This window comes from Nannospalax galili, unplaced genomic scaffold (genome assembly GCF_000622305.1).
Source record: "Nannospalax galili isolate Female #2095 unplaced genomic scaffold, S.galili_v1.0 scaffold3320, whole genome shotgun sequence".
Lineage (NCBI taxonomy): Eukaryota > Metazoa > Chordata > Mammalia > Rodentia > Spalacidae > Nannospalax > Nannospalax galili.
In genome coordinates this window covers 6,476-14,408 of record NW_008345716.1, presented here as the reverse complement: position 1 = coordinate 14,408, position 7,933 = coordinate 6,476, and the positions used below count along the sequence as shown (strand labels likewise).

The window sequence follows — 7,933 nt, the reverse complement described above, 5'->3', positions numbered from 1 at the left end:
ATATATGCACCAAGCTCTGGTGTATCCAACTTTAGAAAAATAGTATTGCAGGACTTTAAAACCCATATTAATTCCAAGCCATTAATATTAGGGAACTTCAATACCCCATTGTCTGCAATAGATAGGTCAAAAGGACAGAGAAAAAACAGAGAGACATCTGAATTAAACAATACCATACATCAAATGAACATAACACACATCTACTGAATATTCCACCCAATCACCAAAGAATAAAGTTTCTATTCAGCACCCCATGGAACTGTGTCCAAAATCAACCACATACTTTGGCAAAAAATAAGTCTCAACAAATACAAAAATATCAAAATAAGTCCATGCATTGTATCAGACCACAATGCACTAAAGCTTAAAATCAATACCAGAAGAAACACTAGTAACTACATAAACACATGGAGATTACACAACACAGTACTGATGATGAATGGGCCAAAGGAGCGATTAAGAAAACTATAGATCCATATCCTTATTGAACATAGATGTAAAAATTCTCCACAAAATACATGCACACTACACACAGACACACATCAAAAAGATCATCCACCATGATCAAGTTGACTTTATTCCAGAGATGCAGGGATGGTTCAATATATGTAAATCAATAAACATCATAAATCATATAAATGGACACAAAGAAAAGAACCACATGGACATCTCATTAGATGAAGAGAAGTCCATTGACAAAATTCAACATGAATTTGTGTTCAAAGCCCTAGAGGGATTTGGACTGGGGGGAACATACTTCCTCTTAAAGTTATAGGCAAGAAACCCACAAAACATCATTCTAAATGGAGAATAACTAGAAGCATTCCTATTAAAAGCAGCAACCAGACAAGGCTGTCAAATATCTCCACTCCTTTTTAATATAGTGCTTGAAACTTCTGCAAGAGCGATAAGACAAAATAAGGAAATTAAAGTAGTAAAAATTGGAAAATAAGAAGCCAAATTATCCCTTTTTCTAGACAAAATGATATTACATCTAAGAGATGCCAAAAATTCCACCAGACAACACCTAGAAATGATTAACACTTTCAGTTAAGTGGCAGGTTATAAAATTGATCTGTAAAAGTCAGTAGCCTTTCTATTTAACAATAACAGTCCATTACAGAAACACTACATGGAAACACTTTTTCACAATAACATCAAAAACATAATTAAATTAAATTATTCACTTTAGAATAAATCTGACCAAAGACAAAAAGATCTCTATAATGACAATTTTAAATACTTAAAGAAAGAGATTGAGAAAGATACCAGAAGAGGGAAGGACATTCGGTGTTCATGGATTGGAAGAATTCATAGATTCGATGCAAATCAAAATTGCCATGACATTCTTCAAAGAATTGGGGAAAAAATCCTAATATTTATATAGTACCAGAAAGTACTCCAGATAGCCAAAATAACTCTTAGCACTAAGAACCATGCTGGGCAGATTACTATACAAGATATTAAACTGTATTACAGAGCTATAGTCATAAAAACAACATGGTACTGGAAAAAAATACACTTATAGATCAATGGAACAAAATTGAAGTCCCAAATATGACTAAATGCTATTTCGGCCACCTGATATTTAACAAAGGGGCCAAGAATATTCACTGAAGGAAAGACAGCATCATCAGCAAATGTTGCTGGCAAAAGTGGATCACTCCCTCTAGAAGACTAAAACTAGACCTTTGCACAAATGTCAACTCCAAATAGAACAAAGATCTCAATGTGAAACTTGAAACTCTGAAACTATTAGAAGAAAACGTTGGCAAAAACTTACAAGATATAGCTGTATGTTGGGAGCTATTATTATGGGCACACCCATTGCTGCATTAGGCTGTGACAGCTTGCCTTGACTTAAGCATTGGAGAAAACATGCTTCCACCCTGGAAGTTTCCCTGCTATCTGCTTCTGTGGTCTGAGTTGACAGGCTATCCTTCCCTGATTAATTTGCTTCCCTGATTAATTGGCAGTCTTAGAAACATAACTAAAGAGCTCTGTTTCAGTTTATGGGCACTGGAGTTTCTCAGCACTGATAGCTTGGTTTCTATATAGAAATAATGAATTCTAGTAGTTGCTAAGAGTAATCACAAACAGTATACCTTATATCTAAGATATTATAAATATTATGTAGCTGAATCTTGGATACTGTAAACGTTGTGTGAGTTTTGGTTGCTGAAGTAATGCATTCTTGGTGGTAACATGATGTATCCTTGGTTATTCCTTGGTTACTTTCTGTTTAGTGATGTATACTTAGTTATTCGTTGGTTACTCCAGATCTGTTTCCTATATAAGCTTGCTTTAGTTCACAATGAACATGCACTGGTTCACAAGCCTCTGCATCCCCTGTATCCTGATTTCTATCTATTGGGGTTCCCAAGCCCTTCAGGCTTGATCACTGCACCCTGACAGGTGTAGAAAATGACTTTTTAAACCTGACATAAATTGCTCAGGAAATAAGGTCAATAATAAACAAATGGGACATCATTAAAATAAAATGCTCCTATACATCAAAAGAATCAGCCAAAAAAGTGAAGAGATAATGCATAGAATGGGAGAAAAACTTTACCAGCAATACATCTGAAAGAGGTTTAACATCTAGAATATATAAATAACTCAAAAAACTAAGAATAAAGAAAGAAAGTAACCCAATTAAAAATGGGCTAAGGACCTGAACAGAGACTTCTCAAAAGAAGAAATAAAGATGGCCAAGAAGCATCTTAAAAGGTATTCAATATTGTTATTAATTAAGGAAATGATTATTAAAACTACTTAAATTTTTCATCTTAGCCCAGTCAACTGCCTAAATTCAAGAGAACAAATGATTCCAAAGTTTGGAGCGGATATGGGGAAAGTGGTATGCTCATCCACTGCTGATGGGACTGCAAATTTGCACAACCCCTATGGAAAGCAGTGTGGAGAACCCTTAAAAATCTAAAAATGGGGACTGGAGAGATGGCTCATCAGTTAATAGCACTGACTGGTCTTTGCAGAGGACCTGGACTCAATTCCCAGAACCCACATGGTGGCTAAGAACCATTCTTAACTCCAGTTCCAGGGGAATCCAAAGCCTTCTTCTGACCTCCATGGCATTGCATGACACAAGTGCACTTAGATACATGCAGACAATAGACTCATACACAAAAAATAAAGATAATAAATAAAATGTTAAGAAAAAAAATAAATGAACCTATCATTTCACCCTGTTATACCATTCCTTGGGTGCAAAGGACTCATCTTATTTCAGAGACAGTTATACAAATATGTTTTGTTGCTGCTCTTTTCATAATAGCTAATCGATGAATGTAATCTAAGTGTCCCTCAACTGACAAGTAGATAATGAAATGTGGTACATTTACACAGTGGAGTTCTACTCAGTGGTTACAAAAGTTGAAATCATGAAATTCACAGGGAAATGGATAGAACTAGAAACTGTTAAGCTAAGTGAAGTATCAAAGACTCAGAAAAACAAACATTTGTTATCCTTCATTCATGGATCCTAGCACCAAATTCTTGTAAGCAAGTATGTATCCAGACATAACTACAGGAACCAAGATAATGATAAGGATCCAGGGAGATAACTTTCTGTAAGAAACAGTATGTTTTAAAATAAAAAGATCTTTTTTAATGATTAAAAACTCATTAAATTTTACATCTTACGGGGCTTCTACTGAGTTCAATAACTGTACTAATTCAACAGCTAACCTAAAAATTTTATAGCCACTTTTGAAAGAAATGTATCCTTGCTTTGGAAACTGTTATCGAGTATGTTAAAACTGTAATGAAATGCTTCTTTAGAAAGAAGAAAGAAAGAAAGAAAGAAAGAAAGAAAGAAAGAAAGAAAGAAATTTTAATTGGGTGATTTAAATTAGAGGGGGCATGGTTATACAAGGAACCTTGGGGAACAAGGGAAAGAAGGAGGTCAACAGAGGTGGGATCATAGTTGATGGGTATAATCAAGGGATAAACGAGGAAAATAGGGGCAATGTAAGTGGGGAAAACATGCAGGAAGGGTAAGAGAGAGAGAGAGAGAGAGAGAGAATTAATAATGCCTAGCTAGTTTTAAAAATCAAGAGGTAACCATAAATGTCCAACAACCTACTGAAAAATTACACACATACTATCTTTAAATGATTCCATATGATTATCTAAAGGGTACAAACAAGAAACAGTGCCAGACATGAGAAACCTTCTTTTGAGTTGTTGGCCAGGGTGGTACAAGGGACTCCCAAAATTATTCAGCCTAATCCCACAGCCCTTGATGGCCTCTCAGAACTTGAAGGTAAGAAACAATGTCAAGACAGAACATTCTTTGGACACATAATTTGGAGCAATAGAGCTGCAACTGATCTGAAACTACATCCCCTGATGGCTATCTCTCATGGCTTTGGAAAGCGCTATGAAGGTGCCAAGAGAAAATAGAAATGGATGATCAAACACAAGCTTCAAGAACAAGTAACCACATCAATGGCCAGTAGAGCATACGTCATTGGTCCAGTAGTGGCACACTTGGGGCAATCAACAGCTACCTAGTTTGATTGCTCAATTTTAAAATGCAGGTTTTTATTTTCTGAAAACCTTCCTTTACACTTACCCAGGGAAAAATGAATCTACCTCTATATTTCCAAAGCTAAAAAATGTTGTAACATCAACATAATTTAATACACATGGTTGGAGTGGTCATAGATCTTAGCAAAAACCCTAAGACTGTCACATCGCTAGACTAATGTGATTTCTTACTATGCACAAAATATATATCCTTATATTTACAGGCAAATATCCAAGTCACCACTCATTAAAGAAACTCATTTTGCACCAGTCACAGATTATTATCAAGTACCACATCTGGTCGCACATGGATATTTTCTATGAATTGCCCAGGCCTAAGTGATACATCTACAATGCAACCTCTCCATCTAAAGCTCATAGAACAGGGATAAAGAAGAGGACACTAAGGAATAGCTTAGTTCTCAGTAATGAAACTCCCTCATGCAGCAGAGTGCCAGGAGCAGCAAAGGTCACAAATAGCCAAAATGTAGAGATCAAGAGTCTGCTGAATCATGGTCCTTGGGCAAGATAACTTTATTAAACTTCATCCACTCAAGGCTCAGGAACCAACTTAGAAGAGAGGGTGGAAAGATTGTATGAACCAGGGAGGAGGTACATGACCATATGGAAAGAGAGTCCTTCAAGGCCCTGGGAACCTGCTCATATGATTCTAAAGGCAATGGTGTCAATATATACAAGTCCCAGGCAAACTCAGGCAGACAATAATCCAGCACAGAACTTGGATAATAAACAGCAGACCTCAATCTTATCTACAGGAATGTTGGCAACTGATTGTTGCCACATGAAGAAGAGTCGATCTTCCTAAAACTAGGGCCTCTAGATAGGCTGACTAGACTCAGTGGATGTATTTGCACTGGGGAATGGCTGGGGACACTGATAACCCACTGGGCCTTAAGAGGGACTACAGAATATATGGACTCCAGTGGTGAGGGGGTCTTTGAGAGGGTACCAGTGCTGACAGAGATATAAAGGTGATTAAGATTGTTTGCAATGATCTATATGAAGTACACATAAAATTCAAAATATATATATATATTTTAAAAAGCACACTATGATAAAATGGATTACACTAGAATTAAACTAACTTCTACTTTTAGGTACTGACACGACGGAAATGTATACAACATAAAACATAAATAGATGTGAAAAATTACAAATGATGACTCCTAATGAAATAATGAAATAAAACTCAACAATGTCTCATTAACTTAAAGACTCTAGCAATGAGACCTTTACCCAATATTCATAGATGTAGGAACACTAGTTTTCTCTTATAAGAAGTTCAAAATGTGAAAGAAGTGATGGGATGAGAGAGAGGGAGAGGAGAGATAAATAATGCCTAGCTAGTTTTATCATACACTATTTCTACATGAGTCCATGTGCATAGCTAAAGGCTACATAACAAGAAACCGTTTCAGACAGGAGAAACCATCTTTTGAGTTGTTCACCAGGGAAGTCCAGAAGACTCCCCAAATTACACAGGCTTTTGCCACAACTCTTGATTGCCTCATAGAACTTGAAGGTAAGTGTCTACTGCTGAAGACACGACATAATTACTTCAGACACAGGATTTGGAGCAATAGATAGGCAACTGACCTGAAATTACTTCCCCTGAAAGCTGTCTCTCATAGCTTTGGAGAACACTAGGAAGGTGCCAATGTAAAACATCAATCGATGGTCCAATACCACCTTTAAGACCAAAAAAAACCATATCAATGTCCAGCACAGCATATGACATTGGTGCATTAGTGGAACTTTTATCTTATGTGAATCAACAGCTACCTGACTGGACTAAAAGCCCATTCAATGGATTAAAACATAAGTGTGGTACTATAAACATAACTAAAGACACATGGATGGAGAAGTCATAGATCTTAAGAGAAAATCCCAAATCTGTTAAATTCCTAGACTAATGTAATTTATTACTATGTGCAAAATATGTTTCCTTACATTTAGAGGCAAGTATCCCAGTCTCAATTCCTCAAAGAAGATTATTTTGCACCAGACAGAGGCTATTACAGTTGGTCTTCTTTAAGGAATTTAGGTAGGTTGATGAGACTCCAGTAGATGAACTGACACCAAGGGACATCAGGGAGCACAAACTTGACTTGATAGGTCTTTACCATATATGAAACAATGCATGAAATACAGCAAGGTATCTTTGGGGGATGCAGATAGGGGAGTGGTTCTAAATATGTTTAAGATGTATTTTTGGGAATGCACAAAATTCGACTAAAAATTCAACGAAATAGAATATTATTCAGCCATTAAAAAATATAAAGCCTTGATTTTCACAGGAAATTAGCCTGAACAAGCAAAGTAAGCAGATCCCAAAATGCATGCATAATACGATTTTCCAGTTTGTGGAATCTAAAAAGACAAAAAGTGAGAAGACTTGAACTTAGCAGGGGACAACCAGAGGACAGGGATGATTAGTGTAGAAGAGTTCAGTAACTATGCCTTTGAAATGTTTCCATTATGAAACGGTAAATGTAAAAATGTTTCCATTAATCTATTTTGCACAATTAATACATATTAATAAATATTTTTTAAATGTCATATATGTCAAGGCTTTTAGACTTGCTTTTGTACCCACATGTCCTGTGGTACAATTGCATCTCCTGGAATCTAGTCAATCTATCACTCCCTTTGATAAGATAGCTCTCCTTCAGCCAGCAGTAATCAGCTGCCAATAGTTCCTTGGCTAAAGTTAGGGCTTTCTCTCCATTTCCCCATTCGTGTGTTGGGTTTTTGCCTGATTGTGTTTGCATGGATCTTGTGCATGCTGTCACCATTGCTGCAAGTTCATAAGAGCAAGTTCCCAGAGGCCTGGAAAATTCTGTTTCCTTATATTCATGCTCCATCCCTGACTCTTACACTCTTTCTGCTACCTCTTGCACAATAGTCCCTGAGCAGTGGGTGAGTGAGGACAAATATAGCATTCCTATCCAGGGAAATACACACTCCACAGTCTTGTTCTCTGTATCTTGACAATTGTAACCTATGTGCATTGCACTCTGTTGCATGATGGAGCCTCACGGGTAAGAGTTGAAAGATGCATCAGGGTTCTCTCTACTCCCTGTTCAGCTATGTTCCCTGAGCCTTATTTTGCATCTTTCTTTTTGCAATTTAAGGCTTTTCAATGCTTATCTAGTTTACAGTTTGTATGTTAAAGTGCATAATTTTTAAAAATCATCCTTCTGATTAATGAAGTATTAAGGATTGCACGTCTGCAGCCATTTAGTCCCCGTAGTTGAGAGGCAGAGGCAGGTGGATTTCTGTGATACAAAGACCAGCATGGTCTACATAGTGTGTTTTAGGCCAGTTGGGGCAATAAGAATGCCTTATCTAAATAAATATA

The 7,933-nt window shown here is 36.7% G+C and overlaps 1 pseudogene; it reads left to right on the top strand.

Moving 5' to 3' along the window:
* Positions 1 to 3,882: 3,882 nt before the first annotated feature.
* LOC108491273 overlaps positions 3,883 to 7,933 on the top strand; it is a 7,653-nt pseudogene continuing 3,602 nt past the window's right edge.